The sequence below is a fragment of the Salmo salar genome, chromosome ssa17 (genome assembly GCF_905237065.1).
Source record: "Salmo salar chromosome ssa17, Ssal_v3.1, whole genome shotgun sequence".
Taxonomy (NCBI): Eukaryota; Metazoa; Chordata; class Actinopteri; order Salmoniformes; family Salmonidae; genus Salmo; species Salmo salar.
Window position 1 is genome coordinate 80,479,028 of NC_059458.1, and position 21,925 is coordinate 80,500,952.

Genomic DNA, 21,925 nt, shown 5'->3' on the forward strand with positions numbered 1-21,925 from the left:
CAGACAGTACATCTCTGAGGGGAGTACCAGGTTCCTCTCCTCTCTACAGCAGACAGTACATCTCTGAGGGGAGTACCAGGCTCCTCTCCTCTCCTCTCTACAGCAGACAGTACATCTCTGAGGGGAGTACCAGGTTCCTCTCCTCTCTACAGCAGACAGTACATCTCTGAGGGGAGTACCAGGTTCCTCTCCTCTCTACAGCAGACAGTACATCTCTGAGGGGAGTACCAGGCTCCTCTCCTCTCTACAGCAGACAGTACATCTCTGAGGGGAGTACCAGGTTCCTCTCCTCTCTACAGCAGACAGTACATCTCTGAGGGGAGTACCAGGTTCCTCTCCTCTCTACAGCAGACAGTACATCTCTGAGGGGAGTACCAGGTCTCCTCTCCTCTCTACAGCAGACAGTACATCTCTGAGTGGAGTACCAGGTTCCTCTCCTCTCCTCTCTACAGCAGACAGTACATCTCTGAGGGGAGTACCAGGCTCCTCTCCTCTCTACAGCAGACAGTACATCTCTGAGGGGAGTACCAGGCTCCTCTCCTCTCTACAGCAGACAGTACATCTCTGAGGGGAGTACCAGGCTCCTCTCCTCTCTACAGCAGACAGTACATCTCTGAGGGGAGTACCAGGCTCCTCTCCTCTCTACAGCAGACAGTACATCTCTGAGGGGAGTACCAGGCTCCTCTCCTCACCTCTCTACAGCAGACAGTACATCTCTGAGGGGAGTACCAGGTTCCTCTCCTCTCTACAGCAGACAGTACATCTCTGAGGGGAGTACCAGGTTCCTCTCCTCTCCTCTCTACAGCAGACAGTACATCTCTGAGGGGAGTACCAGGCTCCTCTCCTCTCCTCTCTACAGCAGACAGTACATCTCTGAGGGGAGTACCAGGTTCCTCTCCTCTCCTCTCTACAGCAGACAGTACATCTCTGCGTGGAGTACCAGGTTCCTCTCCTCTCCTCTCTACAGCAGACAGTACATCTCTGAGGGGAGTACCAGGTTCCTCTCCTCTCCTCTCTACAGCAGACAGTACATCTCTGAGGGGAGTACCAGGCTCCTCTCCTCTCTACAGCAGACAGTACATCTCTGAGGGGAGTACCAGGTTCCTCTCCTCTCTACAGCAGACAGTACATCTCTGAGGGGAGTACCAGGCTCCTCTCCTCTCTACAGCAGACAGTACATCTCTGAGGGGAGTACCAGGCTCCTCTCCTCTCTACAGCAGACAGTACATCTCTGAGGGGAGTACCAGGTTCCTCTCCTCTCTACAGCAGACAGTACATCTCTGAGGGGAGTACCAGGTTCCTCTCCTCTCTACAGCAGACAGTACATCTCTGAGGGGAGTACCAGGTTCCTCTCCTCTCTACAGCAGACAGTACATCTCTGAGGGGAGTACCAGGCTCCTCTCCTCTCTACAGCAGACAGTACATCTCTGAGGGGAGTACCAGGTTCCTCTCCTCTCCTCTCTACAGCAGACAGTACATCTCTGAGTGGAGTACCAGACTCCTCTCCTCTCTACAGCAGACAGTACATCTCTGAGGGGAGTACCAGGCTCCTCTCCTCTCTACAGCAGACAGTAAATCTCTGAGGGGAGTACCAGGCTCCTCTCCTCTCTACAGCAGACAGTACATCTCTGAGTAGAGTACCAGGTTCCTCTCCTCTCTACAGCAGACAGTACATCTCTGAGTGGAGTACCAGGTCCCTCTCCTCTCTACAGCAGACAGTACATCTCTGAGGGGAGTACCAGGCTCCTCTCCTCTCTACAGCAGACAGTACATCTCTGAGGGGAGTACCAGGTTCCTCTCCTCTCTACAGCAGACAGTAAATCTCTGAGGGGAGTACCAGGCTCCTCTCCTCTCTACAGCAGACAGTACATCTCTGAGTGGAGTACCAGGTTCCTCTCCTCTCTACAGCAGACAGTACATCTCTGAGTGGAGTACCAGGCTCCTCTCCTCTCTACAGCAGACAGTACATCTCTGAGTGGAGTACCAGGTCCCTCTCCTCTCTACAGCAGACAGTACATCTCTGAGGGGAGTACCAGGTTCCTCTCCTCTCCTCTCTACAGCAGACAGTACATCTCTGAGTGGAGTACCAGGTTCCTCTCCTCTCTACAGCAGACAGTACATCTCTGAGGGGAGTACCAGGCTCCTCTCCTCTCTACAGCAGACAGTACATCTCTGAGGGGAGTACCAGGTTCCTCTCCTCTCTACAGCAGACAGTAAATCTCTGAGGGGAGTACCAGGCTCCTCTCCTCTCCTCTCTACAGCAGACAGTACATCTCTGAGTGGAGTACCAGGTTCCTCTCCTCTCTACAGCAGACAGTACATCTCTGAGGGGAGTACCAGGCTCCTCTCCTCTCTACAGCAGACAGTACATCTCTGAGGGGAGTACCAGGTCTCCTCTCCTCTCTACAGCAGACAGTACATCTCTGAGGGGAGTACCAGGCTCCTCTCCTCTCTACAGCAGACAGTACATCTCTGAGGGGAGTACCAGGTTCCTCTCCTCTCTACAGCAGACAGTACATCTCTGAGGGGAGTACCAGGCTCCTCTCCTCTCTACAGCAGACAGTACATCTCTGAGGGGAGTACCAGGCTCCTCTCCTCTCTACAGCAGACAGTACATCTCTGAGGGGAGTACCAGGCTCCTCTCCTCTCCTCTCTACAGCAGACAGTACATCTCTGAGGGGAGTACCAGGTCCCTCTCCTCTCTACAGCAGACAGTACATCTCTGAGGGGAGTACCAGGCTCCTCTCCTCTCTACAGCAGACAGTACATCTCTGAGGGGAGTACCAGGCTCCTCTCCTCTCTACAGCAGACAGTACATCTCTGAGGGGAGTACCAGGTTCCTCTCCTCTCTACAGCAGACAGTACATCTCTGAGGGGAGTACCAGGTTCCTCTCCTCTCTACAGCAGACAGTACATCTCTGAGGGGAGTACCAGGTTCCTCTCCTCTCTACAGCAGACAGTACATCTCTGAGTGGAGCACCAGGCTCCTCTCCTCTCTACAGCAGACAGTACATCTCTGAGGGGAGTACCAGGTTCCTCTCCTCTCCTCTCTACAGCAGACAGTACATCTCTGAGTGGAGTACCAGGCTCCTCTCCTCTCTACAGCAGACAGTACATCTCTGAGGGGAGTACCAGGCTCCTCTCCTCTCTACAGCAGACAGTAAATCTCTGAGGGGAGTACCAGGCTCCTCTCCTCTCTACAGCAGACAGTACATCTCTGAGTGGAGTACCAGGTTCCTCTCCTCTCTACAGCAGACAGTACATCTCTGAGTGGAGTACCAGGTCCCTCTCCTCTCTACAGCAGACAGTACATCTCTGAGTGGAGTACCAGGTTCCTCTCCTCTCTACAGCAGACAGTACATCTCTGAGGGGAGTACCAGGTTCCTCTCCTCTCTACAGCAGACAGTACATCTCTGAGTGGAGTACCAGGTTCCCTCTCCTCTCTACAGCAGACAGTACATCTCTGAGGGGAGTACCAGGTCTCCTCTCCTCTCTACAGCAGACAGTACATCTCTGAGGGGAGTACCAGGTTCCTCTCCTCTCTACAGCAGACAGTACATCTCTGAGGGGAGTACCAGGCTCCTCTCCTCTCTACAGCAGACAGTACATCTCTGAGGTGGAGTACCAGGTTCCTCTCCTCTCTACAGCAGACAGTACATCTCTGAGGGGAGTACCAGGCTCCTCTCCTCTCTACAGCAGACAGTACATCTCTGAGTGGAGTACCAGGTCCCTCTCCTCTCTACAGCAGACAGTACATCTCTGAGGGGAGTACCAGGTTCCTCTCCTCTCCTCTCTACAGCAGACAGTACATCTCTGAGTGGAGTACCAGGATCCTCTCCTCTCTACAGCAGACAGTACATCTCTGAGGGGAGTACCAGGCTCCTCTCCTCTCTACAGCAGACAGTACATCTCTGAGGGGAGTACCAGGTTCCTCTCCTCTCTACAGCAGACAGTAAATCTCTGAGGGGAGTACCAGGCTCCTCTCCTCTCCTCTCTACAGCAGACAGTACATCTCTGAGTGGAGTACCAGGTTCCTCTCCTCTCTACAGCAGACAGTACATCTCTGAGGGGAGTACCAGGCTCCTCTCCTCTCTACAGCAGACAGTACATCTCTGAGGGGAGTACCAGACTCCTCTCCTCTCTACAGCAGACAGTACATCTCTGAGGGGAGTACCAGACTCCTCTCCTCTCTACAGCAGACAGTACATCTCTGAGTGGAGTACCAGGTTCCTCTCCTCTCTACAGCAGACAGTACATCTCTGAGGGGAGTACCAGGCTCCTCACCTCTCTACAGCAGACAGTACATCTCTGAGGGGAGTACCAGGCTCCTCTCCTCTCTACAGCAGACAGTACATCTCTGAGTGGAGTACCAGGCTCCTCTCCTCTCCTCTCTACAGCAGACAGTACATCTCTGAGTGGAGTACCAGGTCCCTCTCCTCTCTACAGCAGACAGTACATCTCTGAGGGGAGTACCAGGTTCCTCCTCTCCTCTCTACAGCAGACAGTACATCTCTGAGGGGAGTACCAGGCTCCTCTCCTCTCTACAGCAGACAGTACATCTCTGAGGGGAGTACCAGGTTCCTCTCCTCTCTACAGCAGACAGTACATCTCTGAGGGGAGTACCAGGTTCCTCTCCTCTCTACAGCAGACAGTACATCTCTGAGGGGAGTACCAGGTTCCTCTCCTCTCTACAGCAGACAGTACATCTCTGAGTGGAGTACCAGACTCCTCTCCTCTCTACAGCAGACAGTACATCTCTGAGGGGAGTACCAGGTTCCTCTCCTCTCCTCTCTACAGCAGACAGTACATCTCTGAGTGGAGTACCAGGTCCTCCTCTCCTCTCTACAGCAGACAGTACATCTCTGAGTGGAGTACCAGGCTCCTCTCCTCTCTACAGCAGACAGTACATCTCTGAGGGGAGTACCAGGCTCCTCTCCTCTCTACAGCAGACAGTACATCTCTGAGTGGAGTACCAGGTTCCTCTCCTCTCTACAGCAGACAGTACATCTCTGAGTGGAGTACCAGGTCCCTCTCCTCTCTACAGCAGACAGTACATCTCTGAGTGGAGTACCAGGTTCCTCTCCTCTCTACAGCAGACAGTACATCTCTGAGGGGAGTACCAGGCTCCTCTCCTCTCTACAGCAGACAGTAAATCTCTGAGGGGAGTACCAGGCTCCTCTCCTCTCTACAGCAGACAGTACATCTCTGAGTGGAGTACCAGACTCCTCTCCTCTCTACAGCAGACAGTACATCTCTGAGTGGAGTACCAGGCTCCTCTCCTCTCTACAGCAGACAGTACATCTCTGAGGGGAGTACCAGGCTCCTCTCCTCTCTACAGCAGACAGTACATCTCTGAGGGGAGTACCAGGTTCCTCTCCTCTCTACAGCAGACAGTAAATCTCTGAGGGGAGTACCAGGCTCCTCTCCTCTCTACAGCAGACAGTACATCTCTGAGGTGGAGTACCAGGTTCCTCTCCTCTCTACAGCAGACAGTACATCTCTGAGGTGGAGTACCAGGTCCCTCTCCTCTCTACAGCAGACAGTACATCTCTGAGGGGAGTACCAGGTCCCTCTCCTCTCTACAGCAGACAGTACATCTCTGAGGGGAGTACCAGGTTCCTCTCCTCTCTACAGCAGACAGTACATCTCTGAGGGGAGTACCAGGTTCCTCTCCTCTCTACAGCAGACAGTACATCTCTGAGTGGAGTACCAGGTTCCTCTCCTCTCTACAGCAGACAGTACATCTCTGAGGGGAGTACCAGGCTCCTCTCCTCTCTACAGCAGACAGTACATCTCTGAGGGGAGTACCAGGTTCCTCTCCTCTCTACAGCAGACAGTACATCTCTGAGGGGAGTACCAGGTTCCTCTCCTCTCCTCTCTACAGCAGACAGTACATCTCTGAGTGGAGTACCAGGATCCTCTCCTCTCTACAGCAGACAGTACATCTCTGAGGGGAGTACCAGGTTCCTCTCCTCTCCTCTCTACAGCAGACAGTACATCTCTGAGTGGAGTACCAGGATCCTCTCCTCTCTACAGCAGACAGTACATCTCTGAGGGGAGTACCAGGTTCCTCTCCTCTCTACAGCAGACAGTACATCTCTGAGGGGAGTACCAGGCTCCTCTCCTCTCCTCTCTACAGCAGACAGTACATCTCTGAGTGGAGTACCAGGTTCCTCTCCTCTCTACAGCAGACAGTACATCTCTGAGGGGAGTACCAGGCTCCTCTCCTCTCTACAGCAGACAGTACATCTCTGAGGGGAGTACCAGACTCCTCTCCTCTCTACAGCAGACAGTACATCTCTGAGGGGAGTACCAGACTCCTCTCCTCTCTACAGCAGACAGTACATCTCTGAGTGGAGTACCAGGTTCCTCTCCTCTCTACAGCAGACAGTACATCTCTGAGGGGAGTACCAGGCTCCTCACCTCTCTACAGCAGACAGTACATCTCTGAGGGGAGTACCAGGCTCCTCTCCTCTCTACAGCAGACAGTACATCTCTGAGTGGAGTACCAGGCTCCTCTCCTCTCCTCTCCTCTCTACAGCAGACAGTACATCTCTGAGTGGAGTACCAGGTCCCTCTCCTCTCTACAGCAGACAGTACATCTCTGAGGGGAGTACCAGGCTCCTCTCCTCTCTACAGCAGACAGTACATCTCTGAGGGGAGTACCAGGCTCCTCTCCTCTCTACAGCAGACAGTACATCTCTGAGGGGAGTACCAGGTTCCTCTCCTCTCTACAGCAGACAGTACATCTCTGAGGGGAGTACCAGGTTCCTCTCCTCTCTACAGCAGACAGTACATCTCTGAGGGGAGTACCAGGTTCCTCTCCTCTCTACAGCAGACAGTACATCTCTGAGTGGAGCACCAGGCTCCTCTCCTCTCTACAGCAGACAGTACATCTCTGAGGGGAGTACCAGGTTCCTCTCCTCTCTACAGCAGACAGTACATCTCTGAGTGGAGTACCAGGTTCCTCTCCTCTCTACAGCAGACAGTACATCTCTGAGGGGAGTACCAGGCTCCTCTCCTCTCTACAGCAGACAGTAAATCTCTGAGGGGAGTACCAGGCTCCTCTCCTCTCTACAGCAGACAGTACATCTCTGAGTGGAGTACCAGGCTCCTCTCCTCTCTACAGCAGACAGTACATCTCTGAGTGGAGTACCAGGCTCCTCTCCTCTCTACAGCAGACAGTACATCTCTGAGGGGAGTACCAGGCTCCTCTCCTCTCTACAGCAGACAGTACATCTCTGAGGGGAGTACCAGGTTCCTCTCCTCTCTACAGCAGACAGTACATCTCTGAGGGGAGTACCAGGCTCCTCTCCTCTCTACAGCAGACAGTACATCTCTGAGTGGAGTACCAGACTCCTCTCCTCTCTACAGCAGACAGTACATCTCTGAGTGGAGTACCAGGTTCCTCTCCTCTCTACAGCAGACAGTACATCTCTGAGTGGAGTACCAGGTCCCTCTCCTCTCTACAGCAGACAGTACATCTCTGAGGGGAGTACCAGGTTCCTCTCCTCTCCTCTCTACAGCAGACAGTACATCTCTGAGTGGAGTACCAGGATCCTCTCCTCTCTACAGCAGACAGTACATCTCTGAGGGGAGTACCAGGCTCCTCTCCTCTCTACAGCAGACAGTACATCTCTGAGGGGAGTACCAGGTTCCTCTCCTCTCTACAGCAGACAGTACATCTCTGAGGGGAGTACCAGGCTCCTCTCCTCTCCTCTCTACAGCAGACAGTACATCTCTGAGTGGAGTACCAGGTTCCTCTCCTCTCTACAGCAGACAGTACATCTCTGAGGGGAGTACCAGGCTCCTCTCCTCTCTACAGCAGACAGTACATCTCTGAGGGGAGTACCAGACTCCTCTCCTCTCTACAGCAGACAGTACATCTCTGAGTGGAGTACCAGGTTCCTCTCCTCTCTACAGCAGACAGTACATCTCTGAGTGGAGTACCAGGCTCCTCTCCTCTCCTCTCCTCTCCTCTCTACAGCAGACAGTACATCTCTGAGTGGAGTACCAGGTCCCTCTCCTCTCTACAGCAGACAGTACATCTCTGAGTGGAGTACCAGGTTCCTCTCCTCTCTACAGCAGACAGTACATCTCTGAGGGGAGTACCAGGCTCCTCTCCTCTCTACAGCAGACAGTACATCTCTGAGTGGAGTACCAGGCTTCTCTGAGGAGAGTGCCAAGCCTGACACCACTTCAATGTTAAAGCACATCATTGTTGTAGGCCAGTGCAGTGTTCTTTAGCTTCCTGACACTGAGACTAGAATGTCTGAGTCCCAAATTGCACCCTATTTGCTGTATATAGTACTATTTTTGACCAGAGCCTTATGGGCCCTATGGGGCCTGTTCTAAAGTAGTGCACTGTGTAGGGAATAGGGTGCTGTCACGTCCTGACCATAGAAAGCTTTTATTTTTCTCTGGTAGAGTAGGTCAGGGCGTGACAGAGGGTTTTGTCTAGTTTATGGATTTCTATGTGGGGTTCTAGTTGTTGTATTTCTATGTTGTTGTTTTTTGGGATGATCTCCAATTAGAGGCAGCTGGTCATCGTTGTCTCTAATTGGGGATCATATTTAAGTTGTTGTTTCTCCCACTAGGAGTTGTGGGAGATTATTTGGAGTAAGTGTATGTTGCACCTCTTCGTCACGGTTTGTTGTTTTGTTCATTAGTTTATTTGTATGTCTTGCGTAGTTTCACAGTTAATAAAATGGAACGATATACACGCTGCGCCTTGGTCCCATTCTTCAGACAGCCGTGACAGGTGCCATTTGACCCAGAATGTGATAAGGAACCTGGAGCTCAACTTTCTGGCTTCTGGTTTTGGAGAAGCAATGTGAAATGTCTGTTCTCTTTCCTACCCAGAGGAATATCTTCAGGACTGGTCTTTCAGTATTGTATGTCATAACAGTAGATGATGCAGGACGATAGTAGTTTCATTCACCTGTAGGGATGAAACATGAGCTATGGGGTGTGTTTTACCAATCCCATCTTGAAAACATGAGCATGAGTTAGTGTATCAGGGTGCTCCAGTGTGATGCTCTAGGCAGGGCTATCCTCTGTAGAGCAGTGTGTCAGGGTGCTCCAGTGTGATGCTCTAGGCAGGGCGATCCTCTGTAGAGCAGTGTATCAGGGTGCTTCAGTGTGATGCTCTAGGCAGGGCTATCCTCTGTAGAGCAGTGTGTCAGGGTGCTCCAGTGTGATGCTCTAGGCAGGGCTATCCTCTGTAGAGCAGTGTGTCAGGGTGCTCCAGTGTGATGCTCTAGGCAGGGCTATCCTCTGTAGAGCAGTGTGTCAGGGTGCTCCAGTGTGATGCTCTAGGCAGGGCTATCCTCTGTAGAGCAGTGTGTCAGGGGTGCTCCAGTGTGATGCTCTAGGCAGGGCTATCCTCTGTAGAGCAGTGTATCAGGGTGCTCCAGTGTGATGCTCTAGGCAGGGCTATCCTCTGTAGAGCAGTGTGTCAGGGTGCTCCAGTGTGATGCTCTAGGCAGGGCTATCCTCTGTAGAGCAGTGTGTCAGGGTGCTCCAGTGTGATGCTCTAGGCAGGGCGATCCTCTGTAGAGCAGTGTGTCAGGGTGCTCCAGTGTGATGCTCTAGGCAGGGCTATCCTCTGTAGAGCAGTGTGTCAGGGTGCTCCAGTGTGATGCTCTAGGCAGGGCTATCTTCTGTAGAGCAGTGTGTCAGGGTGCTTCAGTGTGATGCTCTAGGCAGGGCTATCCTCTGTAGAGCAGTGTGTCAGGGTGCTCCAGTGTGATGCTCTAGGCAGGGCTATCCTCTGTAGAGCAGTGTGTCAGGTTGCTCCAGTGTGATGCTCTAGGCAGGGCTATCCTCTGTAGAGCAGTGTGTCAGGGTGCTCCAGTGTGATGCTCTAGGCAGGGCTATCCTCTGTAGAGCAGTGTGTCAGGGTGCTCCAGTGTGATGCTCTAGGCAGGGCTATCCTCTGTAGAGCAGTGTGTCAGGGTGCTCCAGTGTGATGCTCTAGGCAGGGCTATCCTCTGTAGAGCAGTGTATCAGGGTGCTCCAGTGTGATGCTCTAGGCAGGGCGATCCTCTGTAGAGCAGTGTATCAGGGTGCTCCAGTGTGATGCTCTAGGCAGGGCTATCCTCTGTAGAGCAGTGTGTCAGGGTGCTCCAGTGTGATGCTCTAGGCAGGGCTATCCTCTGTAGAGCAGTGTGTCAGGGTGCTCCAGTGTGATGCTCTAGGCAGGGCTATCCTCTGTAGAGCAGTGTGTATGGGTGCTTCAGTGTGATGCTCTAGGCAGGGCTATCCTCTGTAGAGCAGTGTGTCAGGGTGCTCCAGTGTGATGCTCTAGGCAGGGCTATCCTCTGTAGAGCAGTGTGTCAGGGTGCTCCAGTGTGATGTTCTAGGCAGGGCTATCCTCTGTAGAGCAGTGTGTCAGGGTGCTCCAGTGTGATGCTCTAGGCAGGGCTATCCTCTGTAGAGCAGTGTGTCAGGGTGCTTCAGTGTGATGCTCTAGGCAGGGCTATCCTCTGTAGAGCAGTGTGTCAGGGTGCTCCAGTGTGATGCTCTAGGCAGGGCTATCCTCTGTAGAGCAGTGTGTCAGGGTGCTCCAGTGTGATGCTCTAGGCAGGGCTATCCTCTGTAGAGCAGTGTGTATGGGTGCTTCAGTGTGATGCTCTAGGCAGGGCTATCCTCTGTAGAGCAGTGTGTCAGGGTGCTCCAGTGTGATGCTCTAGGCAGGGCTATCCTCTGTAGAGCAGTGTGTATGGGTGCTTCAGTGTGATGCTCTAGGCAGGGCTATCCTCTGTAGAGCAGTGTGTCAGGGTGCTCCAGTGTGATGCTCTAGGCAGGGCTATCCTCTGTAGAGCAGTGTGTCAGGGTGCTTCAGTGTGATGCTCTAGGCAGGGCTATCCTCTGTAGAGCAGTGTGTCAGGGTGCTCCAGTGTGATGCTCTAGGCAGGGCTATCCTCTGTAGAGCAGTGTGTCAGGGTGCTCCAGTGTGATGCTCTAGGCAGGGCTATCCTCTGTAGAGCAGTGTGTCAGGGTGCTTCAGTGTGATGCTCTAGGCAGGGCTATCCTCTGTAGAGCAGTGTATCAGGGTGCTCCAGTGTGCTCCAGGACAAACAGAAGGACAGGTTGTTGAGACATGTAGTTGTCTCTAGATGTCAACCGATGTCAGTAGTTGACGTTGCCTGATGTAAAGAAACATGTTGTTTTATGTAAAGTATTGTTGATACTGTTATGACCCTGTCATCTCACGTACTGCACTATAATGTGTTTCTGACTGGTGTACATGGTTTACTAACATGCTGCTTATTATACTGAGCTATTTCTGTCTGGTTGTCATGTGACTGTCTGTCTGGTTGTCATGTGACTGTCTGTCTGGTGGATGTCATGTGACTGTCTGTCTGGTTGTCATGTGACTGTCTGTCTGGTTGTCATGTGACTGTCTGTCTAGTGGTTGTCATGTGACTGTCTGTCTGGTTGTCATGTGACTGTCTGTCTGGTTGTCATGTGACTGTCTGTCTGGTTGTCATGTGACTCTCTGTCTGTTTGGTTGTCATGTGACTGTCTGTCTGGTTGTCACATGACTGTCTGAAACTGATGTGTTAATACTGTTGTCTTGGTTCAGGTCTCTCTTGAAAACTAGATGTTTATCTCAATGCCCAAACTGGTTAACAATCGGAGCGCCGGAATTCCATGTCTTCTAGAATGGCCATGATGATAATTCTGACCGTTGTTATTTCACCCAGATGCGTATGGACCGGAAGTACTAAAATAAGACAATAATGTATTTGCTGACTGTAAGACAAAATTTGAATTGAAATTCATATTATTTTGTGTTGTTGTTTTAAAGGTTTCAAAATACAGAGATGAAACATGGAACAAAGCAGTTTCATGTCAATTTCCATAGCGTCAATCAGACCGTCACCATAGACAAAAATATATGTCATTAAAATGCTGTAAATTAGCTGATATATGAAGCAATCATAGCAATACAAGGTCCCCAAGAACACATAGGTCCCCAAGAACACAATTTCCAAACGCCTGAAGGAACCACATTCATCTGTACAAACAATAGTATGCAAGTATAAACACCATGGGACCACGTAGCCGTCATACCACTCAGGAAGGAGACGTGTTCTGTCTCCTAGAGATGAACGTACTTTGGTGCGAAAAGTGCAACTCAATCACAGAACAACAGCAAAGGACCTTGTGAAGATGCTGGAGGAAACAGGTACAAAAGTATCTATATCCACAGTAAAATGAGACCTATATCGACATAACCTGAAAGGCCGCTCAGCAAGGAAGAAGCCACTGCTATAAAACCGCCATAAAAAAGCCAGACTACGGTTTGTAACTGCCCATGGGGACGAAGATCGTACTTTTTGGAGAAATGTCCTCCGGTCTGATGAAACAAAAATAGAACTGTTTGGCCATAATGACCATCATTATGTTTGGAGGAAAAAGGGGGAGGCTTGCAAGCCGAAGAACACAATATCAACTGTGAAGAACGGGGATGGCAGCATCATGTTGTGGGGGTGCTTTGCTGCAGGAGGGACTGGTGCACTTCACAAAATAGATGGCATCATGAGGGAGGAAAAATATGTGGATATATTGAAGCAACATCTCAAGACATCAGTCAGGAAGTTAAAGCTTGGTCGCAAATGGGTCTTCCAAATGGACAATGACCACAATCATACTTCCAAAGTTGTGGCAAAACGGCTTAAGGACAACAAAGTCAAGATATTGGAGTGGCCATCACAAAGCCCTGACATCAATCCTATAGAAAATATGTGGGCAGAACTGAAAAAGTGTGTGCGAGCAAGGAGGCCTACAAACCTGACTCAGTTACACCAGCTCTGTCAGGAGGAATGGGCCAAAATTCACTCAACTTATTGTGGAAAGGTTGTGGAAGGCTACCCGAAACGTTTGACCCAAGTTAAACAATTTAAAGGCAATGCTACCACATACTAATTGAGTGTAGGTAAACTTCTGACCCACTGGGAATGTGATGAAAGAAATAAAAGCAGAAATAAATCATTCTCTCTACTATTATTCTGAGATTTCACATTCTTAAAATAAAGAGGTGATCCTAACTGACCTAAAACAGGGAATTTGTACTAGGATTAAATGTCAGAATTGTGAAAAACTGAGATTAAATGTATTTGGCAAAGGTGTATGTATACTTCCGACTTCAACTGTACATATATAACAGTGTATTCGGAAAGTATTCAGACACCTTGACTTTTTACACATTATGTTACGTTACAGCCTTATTCTAAAATCGATTAAAACATTTATTTTCCTTGTTAACCTACACACAATACCCCATAATAACAAATTGAAAAAAAAAAAAAAAAGTGTTAAACAAATCAAAATATATTTTATACTTGAAATTCTTCAAAGTAACCACCCTTTGCCTTGATGACAGCTTTGCACACTCTTGGCATTCTCTCAACCAGCTTCACCTGGAATGCTTTTCCAACGGTCTTGAAGCAGTTCCCACGTATGCTGAGCACTTGTTGGCTGTTTTTCCTTCACTCTGCGGTCCAACTCATCCCAAACCATCTCAATTGGGTTGAGGTTGGGTAATTGTGGAGGCCAGGTCATCTGATGCAGTACTGAATCACTGTCCTTCTTGGTCAAATAGCCCTTACCCAGCCTGGCGGTGTGTTGGGTCATTGTCCTGTTGAAAAACCAATTAAAGTCCCACTAAGAGCAAACAGGATGGGATGGTGTATCACTGCAGAATGCTGTGGTAGACATGCTGGTTAAGTGTGCCTTGAATTCTAAATAAATCACAGACAGTGTCACCAGCCATTCACCTACTTTGCGTCTCACAAAGACACGGCGGTCGGATCCAAATATCTCAAATTTGGAATCATCAGACCGGTCTAATGTCCATTGCTTGTGTTTCTTGGGTCAAGCAAGTCTCTTCTTCTTATTGGTGTCCTTTAGTTGTGGTTTCTTTGCAGCAATTTGACCATGAAGGCCTGATTCTTGCAGTCGCCTCTGAACAATTGGTGCAGCGGTCTAATCTCAGTGCTAAAGGCGTCATTACAGTCACCCTGGTTTGAATCCAGGCTTTATCACAACCGGCTGTGACTGGGAGTCCCATAGGGTGTAAGCCGTCATTGTAAATAAGAATTTGTTCTTAACTGACTTGCGTAGTTAAATTAAGTTTAAATAAATAAAATAAAAGCTGATGTTGACATGTGTCTGTTACTTGAACTCCGTAAAGCATTTATTTGGGCTGCGATTTCTGAGTTAATGAACGTATCCTCTACAGCAGAGGTAACTCTGGGTCTTCCATTCCTGTGGCGGTCCTCATGAGAGCCAGTTTCATCATAGCGCTTGATGGTTTTTGTGACTGCACTTGAAGAAATGTTTTCTGTATTGACTGACGTTCATGTGTTAAAGTAATGATGGGCCGTCTCTTCTCTTCGCTTATTTGAGCTGTTCCTGCCATAATATGGACTTGGTCTTTTACCAAATAGGGATATCTTCTGTATACCACCCCTACCTTGTCACAACACGACTGATTGGCTCAAATACACTAAGAAGGAAAGAAATTCCACAAATTAACTTTGAACAAGGCACACCTGTTAAAATTGAAATGCATTTCATTTCATGAAGCTGGTTGAGAGAATGCCAAGAGTGTGCAAAGCTGTCATCAAGGCAAAGGGTGGCTACTTTGAAGAATCTCAAATATGAAATATATTTAGTTTAACACTTTTTTGGATACTACATGATTCCATATGTGTTATTTCATAGTTTTGATGTCTTCACTATTATTCTACAATGTAGAAAATAGTAAAAATAAAGAAAAACCCTTGAATGTGTAGGTGTCCAAACTGTTGACTGGTAATGTATGATGGCTCATAGACATTTGACTAATTATTGGCTAAACTTTGTGCGTGCACTGCATCCTGGCTCATGCCGTTTAGTCTCTATAGACTACAGTTGACACAAGTAATCACTAACGTCCTTGTGCATTTCCCAGACACAACTTTCTGGCAAGTGCTGTAAGTTTTGTGTGTTTTGTTCTGTTTGCAATGCCTGAACACTTGGCACTGTCTCCGCTTGTTCTGCTGCTACTCTGGTCGCGTATCCTCCGGATACTTCAGACCTGGACCTTGGGCAAGCGGCACAGCTTTCCCAGACATGTGGTGTGCTCGGAGCTCTTTTGCTAGTTGAAGCGTATTCTCCCTCTGTGGCAGTTTCCGCCTGCAGGCCTTGTCGTATGCACTGGAATACAATACAATACAACGTATGCTACAATGAAATGCTTACTGCAAGTTCTATAGGCTACACAAAACAATGCCACAAAGAATCGATGTTAACACAGTAAGAAAAATATATCTACCTTTGTTGCATTGTAGTGGGTAACCGTGTCAGGCTTTGGCTTTTGGACTCCCTCAACGGTAACAGTAGGGTGCCTTGTGCGGATGAGACAGATGTTCTTTCCTTGCTTACCCTGGTAAAGGGGCAGCATGGCATTCTCACTTCTCAGCACCTGTGTGATGAACAGCTCAGCCTGCTCCTTAGCGGAGGGGGGCAGCACCTGTGTGATGAACAGCTCAGCCTGCTCCTTAGCGGAGGGGGGCAGCACCTGTGTCATGAACAGCTCAGCCTGCTCCTTAGCGGAGGGGGGCAGCACCTGTGTGATGAACAGCTCAGCCTGCTCCTTAGCGGAGGGGGGCAGCACCTGTGTCATGAACAGCTCAGCCTGCTCCTTAGCGGAGGGGGGCAGCACCTGTGTGATGAACAGCTCAGCCTCCTCCTTAGCGGAGGGGGCAGCACCTGTGTCATGAACAGCTCAGCCTGCTCCTTAGCGGAGGGGGGCAGCACCTGTGTGATGAACAGCTCAGCCTGCTCCTTAGCGGAGGGGGGCAGCACCTGTGTGATGAACAGCTCAGCCTGCTCCTTAGCGGAGGGGGGCAGCACCCATCTTGCCTTGTTTACCAGGCTGATTTCTTTGGAGAGCAGTGCTTTGGCGAGGTCAAGTGAGGTGAAGAAGTTGTCCGTAGTGATGTTTCCTCCCTTCCCCCAGTTAAGGATGAATCATCTTCAACACCACGCTCTCTCCTAGTCTTTAACCAGGTCTCTCCTAGTCTTTAACCAGGTCTCTCCTAGTCTTTAACCAGCTCTCTCCTAGTCTTTAACCAGGTCTCTCCTAGTCTTTAACCAGGTCTCTCCTAGTCTTTAACCAGGTCTCTCCTAGTCTTTAACCAGGTCTCTCCTAGTCTTTAACCAGGTCTCTCCTAGTCTTTAACCATGTCTCTCCTAGTCTTTAACCAGGTCTCTCCTAGTCTTTAAGCAGGTCTCTCCTAGTCTTTAACCAGGTCTCTCCTAGTCTTTAAACAGGTCTCTCCTAGTCTTTAACTATGTCTCTCCTAGTCTTTAACCAGGTCTGTGATTAACCAGGTCTCTCCTAGTCTTTAACCAGGTCTCTCCTAGTCTTTAACCAGGTCTCTCCTAGTCTTTAACCAGCTCTCTCCTAGTCTTTAACCAGGTCTCTCCTAGTCTTTAACCAGGTCTCTCCTAGTCTTTAACCAGGTCTCTCCTAGTCTTTAACCAGCTCTCTCCTAGTCTTTAACCAGGTCTCTCCTAGTCTTTAACCAGGTCTCTCCTAGTCTTTAACCAGGTCTCTCCTAGTCTTTAACCAGCTCTCTCCTAGTCTTTAACCAGGTCTCTCCTAGTCTTTAACCAGGTCTCTCCTAGTCTTTAACCAGGTCTCTGTGATTAACCAGGTCTCTCCTAGTCTTTAACCAGGTCTCTCCTAGTCTTTAACCAGGTCTCTCCTAGTCTTTAACCATGTCTCTCCTAGTCTTTAAAGCCTTTCCAGGTCTCTCCTAGTCTTTAACCATGTCTCTCCTAGTCTTTAACCAGGTCTCTCCAAGTCTTTAACCAGCTCTCTCCTAGTCTTTAACCAGGTCTCTCCTAGTCTTTAACTATGTCTCTCCTAGTCTTTAACCATGTCTCTGCGATTAACCAGGTCTCTCCTAGTCTTTAACCAGCTCTCTCCTAGTCTTTAACCAGGTCTCTCCTAGTCTTTAACCATGTCTCTCCTAGTCTTTAACCATGTCTCGGCGATTAACCAGGTCTCTCATCCTTTCCCAGGTATGGTACGACGTTCAACGTGTACATGTTCTTCACATCAGCAGGGTTTGTTGACCACGTACTGAGTAAAGAGGCAACGTGCTTTTGTGGGGAACAGTTGCTCATCCACGGTGATGTTGTTACCTGCCTTTTAGCAAGCAATGATGTTCTCAACGAATTTCACCCACACCTCCGGAAACCAGGGCAATTTTGTCTTCATGGAGACGTCTGCCTCAGGTCTCTCTCTTGTCAAAACGCAGGAATCTCATGATCTCCCTGTATCAATTCCGGGACATGGTCTCTTTTGAAGAATGCATAGACCCAGTCAGCCAATCAGAAGCTCTCCATACTCTTTGCGCTTTGAGCATCACAGATTCACAACAGTGCAATGAAGGCATTTAGTTGGACAACAGACATGTCCCACCAACTGTCACCTTTACTCTGTGCACCACGGTCCTTGATGTGGTTCAGCATCCCATGATCAAATAAACACAGGAAGGCAGTGAGCGCATCTTCAATATTGCGCTTGGCGTGTGGTGTGAGTCCTGCAGCTTCAGTCATGACATTCTGTCCTTGTCGTCTCCCTACAGTTTCACCTGGCTGCACAAGCTTCCAGACTGTGCCGTCCTTTCCCAATTCCTGTCTCAGGTAGTGGTGGATTTGGCACTGCAGGATTAATAAAAATACATGTAATTCAAGCTTAGTTAGCCTATTTGTAAAAAAGTGGCTTTTTTGAGTGCATTGCCTAGCTGGTAGACCTACAGGTGTCGGCAGTCTGGGTGATGTTGTGGATGGCACAGGCAAAGATGGCAATGGTTATGGATTCGACACTGTTGATAATATCCTAATTAGTTTATTATATCTCATAAAATATAGATGTGAATCAGGGCTAAACTTCTGTTCATACACACAACAATTACAATATTGCGTAACATCACAGTCGGCTTCCATACACAATACAACATGAGGACCTGCTAATAGGCTAATGAAAATAGGCTAATGATAATAGGCTAATGAAAATAGGCTAATGATAATAGGCTAATGCTAATAGGCTAATGCTAATAGGCTAATGATAATAGGGCTAATGATAATAGGCTAATGCTAATAGGCTAATGATAATAGGCTAATGCTAATAGGCTAATGATAAAAGGGATAAGATAATAATAGCCTAATAATATAAATAATTAGGTCTACAACAACCATGGTAAGCCGATAATAGCCTAATGCCAGTAATAGGCTAATTATAGATAGTAATAGCGGTGACAGGCCAACAATGATGATAATAAGAATATTCTCTTAATAATAAATACATTTGGCTAATAATAAAAATAGAAAAAAAGAACAATAGTATTCTATTCTGATTCAGTTTTTCTAATTGTATTCTATTGCACCTTTATGTGTTGGAGTCTATTGGTCAACGCTTTTCTTGTAAACTAGTTTGCTGTTTGTCAAACCAACAATATTGAGCAATCTTTTGTCCTAGGTAAAAAAAAAGCTGAAGAAGACGCAAGGCCTACCTGGAACATCAGCGGACGCGGACGTCTTGAAGTGGATGTGTCCAAGATGCTGTCTTTTGTGCTGGGCGTCTCTGTATCACTGTCAGAGTCAGGGACATCGGATGAGTTCTCACACACCCATGAGACCATCACTCCCTGCATCAGACTGAATGCCTCCATCAGCCTTTTCCATATCCTGGAGCATGGCTAAAGCCTGCGGGGCGGTCAGCTTTCCTGACAGCTAGACACTAGTTAGTTTTGATCTGTTGTGTTTTATTCTATTGTATAATGCTTCTATTGTATTCTATTGTGTTCCTGTTCCGTTCTATTATAATCTGTTCCAATTCTAACTTCTATTTGCAACTGTATTCTATAGATTCTGTATTCTAGAATCTAAAGGCTACTTTCCTTCCTGCTCATTTCAAAGCAAGTAAACAACAACAGTTGCTAAGCAACATCCAATGCCGGAAACACCAGGTGGGAAAAAGAACAAAGGAATAGCAAGCAACAAAAACAGTAGCTGTGTGGAAGCTTACAGTGGCTAAAACATGCCTGGGATCATTGTTACCATCATGGCCCTTTCAGGTACAATTTCTCAGAACGTCTTTGTCTTTTATGATATTGATCTCACTGTGCTGCTAGACTGTAAAATACACATATTTAGGAAAAGTCCGGGAAAGGTGGTTTCAAGGTTTTTATTGAAATGAAGTTATTTCAAATTACAACATTGAAAAAGGTCAGATTGACCATCTTGGCAGTTCCAGTGTTAAATAAAGGTTAAATAAAAACAACTGTTTTCCCTCAGTGCGGCCTACTGCCCACTCCACTTCACAGCATTGATGCCAACTGCAACGGACATGGAGTACTCTGCTACACGCTTCTCCTCACTACACTTCCCCGGATATATGCAAGCCCTAACTCCGTTCCTCATCTCCCCTCGCTGCGTACGCACGCCACGCTCCGATGATGGATGAGTTGAGACCGGCCAGTGTTGTCACGGTAATTTGATTGATGGGTTAGTGGCAGTGTGAGGGGTGAGCCATAGGAGGAGGTCTGTATGGAAATAAATGCTGCAGATATGGCCGGTCATTAAAGGTGCTGTTGAGAAGGTGATGTTCCTGTAATAAGGGATAGGAGGACTACAGGCGGCGATGTGAGGGGTGTGAGGTGTGTGTGTGTGTGTGTGTGTGTGTGTGTGTGTGTGTGTGTGTGTGTGTGTGTGTGTGTGTGTGTGTGTGTGTGTGTGTGTGTGTGTGTGTGTGTGTGTGTGTGTGTGTGTGTGTGTGTGTGTGTAGGGAGATATTGGGCAATGCCCTTGGATAATGACAGTGGAAATGAATGGGGAGTAATTAAAGTGGGATGACGAAGATCATGATGACAATGATGATGAAGGACGAGGGGGAGGGGAACCCAAGGTTAACAGGAAGGGAAGGTGAGAAAGTTGTCAAGATAATGAAGATAATTGTCTGAAGGAGAGGAGAGGACACCTGCTGAATACTGTTTTCAATAGCTAATGTTGACTGCATCCCAAATGGCTCCCTATTCCCTATATAGGGCATTAGTTTTGAACAGAACTCTATGGGCCATAGTGCACTTTATAGGGAAAAGTGAGCCATTTGGGACATGGCCATTGTTGCTGTTCTGTTAATAAGGTCAGGCATGATGTCTCATCTCTTCTTTGAAGCAGACAAGCTGCCAAATGGTTCAGACACTGCAAAGAGTTTTGAATGGCAGCTCTCAAACTGGCACGTAGTATGAGGACCTCTTTAGAAAGTGTTTGTAGTGATTTACATTTACATTCTAGTCATTTAGCAGACGCTCTTATCCAGAGCGACTTACAGTAGTGAATGCATACATTTCATACATTGTTTTCCATACTGGTCCCCCGTGGGAATCGAACCCACAACCCTGGCGTGCAAACACCATGCTCTATCAGCTGAGCCACACGGGACCACAAGTGATGACAGTATTAACTCTTTAGAAGGTGTTTGTAGTGATGACAGTATTAACTCTTTAGAAGGTGTTTGCAGTGATGACAGTATTAACTCTTTAGGTGTTTGTAGTGATGACAGTATTAACTCTTTAGAAGGTGTTTGTAGTGATGACAGTATTAACTCTTTAGAAGGTGTTTGTAGTGATGACAGTATTAACTCTTTGGAAGGTGTTTGTAGTGATGACAGTATTAACTCTTTAGAAGGTGTTTGTAGTGATGACAGTATTAACTCTTTAGAAGGTGTTTGTAGTGATGACAGTATTAACTCTTTAGAAGGTGTTTGTAGAGATGACAGTATTAACTCTTTAGAAGGTGTTTGTAGTGATGACAGTATTAACTCTTTAGAAGGTGTTTGTAGTGATGACAGTATTAACTCTTTAGAAGGTGTTTGTAGTGATGACAGTATTAACTCTTTAGAAGGTGTTTGTAGAGATGACAGTATTAACTCTTTAGAAGGTGTCTGTAGTGATGACAGTATTAACTCTTTAGAAGGTGTTTGTAGTGATGACAGTATTAACTCTTTAGAAGGTGTTTGTAGTGATGACAGTATTAACTCTTTAGAAGGTGTTTGTAGTGATGACAGTATTAACTCTTTAGAAGGTGTTTGTAGTGATGACAGTATTAACTCTTTAGAAGGTGTTTGTAGTGATGACAGTATTAACTCTTTAGAAGGTGTTTGTAGTGATGACAGTATCAACTCTTTAGAAGGTGTTTGTAGTGATGACAGTATTAACTCTTTAGAAGGTTTTTGTAGAGATGACAGTATTAACTCTTTAGAAGGTGTTTGTAGTGATGACAGTATTAACTCTTTAGAAGGTGTTTGTAGTGATGACAGTATTAACTCTTTAGAAGGTGTTTGTAGAGATGACAGTATTAACTCTTTAGAAGGTGTTTGTAGTGATGACAGTATTAACTCTTTAGAAGGTGTTTGTAGTGATGACAGTATTAACTCTTTAGAAGGTGTTTGTAGTGATGACAGTATTAACTCTTTAGAAGGTGTTTGTAGTGATGACAGTATTAACTCTTTAGAAGGTGTTTGTAGTGATGACAGTATTAACTCTTTAGAAGGTGTTTGTAGTGATGACAGTATTAACTCTTTAGAAGGTGTTTGTAGTGATGACAGTATTAACTCTTTAGAAGGTGTTTGTAGTGATGACAGTATTAACTCTTTAGAAGGTGTTTGTAGTGATGACAGTATTAACTCTTTAGAAGGTGTTTGTAGTGATGACAGTATTAACTCTTTAGAAGGTGTTTGTAGTGATGACAGTATTAACTCTTTAGAAGGTGTTTGTAGTGATGACAGTATTAACTCTTTAGAAGGTGTTTGTAGTGATGACAGTATTAACTCTTTAGAAGGTGTTTGTAGTGATGA

At 47.5% G+C, this 21,925-nt stretch overlaps 1 protein-coding gene across 1 annotated transcript in view; it reads right to left on the reverse strand.

Moving 5' to 3' along the window:
* Positions 1–21,925, reverse strand: part of LOC106595568 (thyrotropin-releasing hormone-degrading ectoenzyme) — a 449,769-nt gene that overhangs the window by 378,766 nt on the left and 49,078 nt on the right. The gene's annotated exons all lie outside the window — the stretch shown is intronic.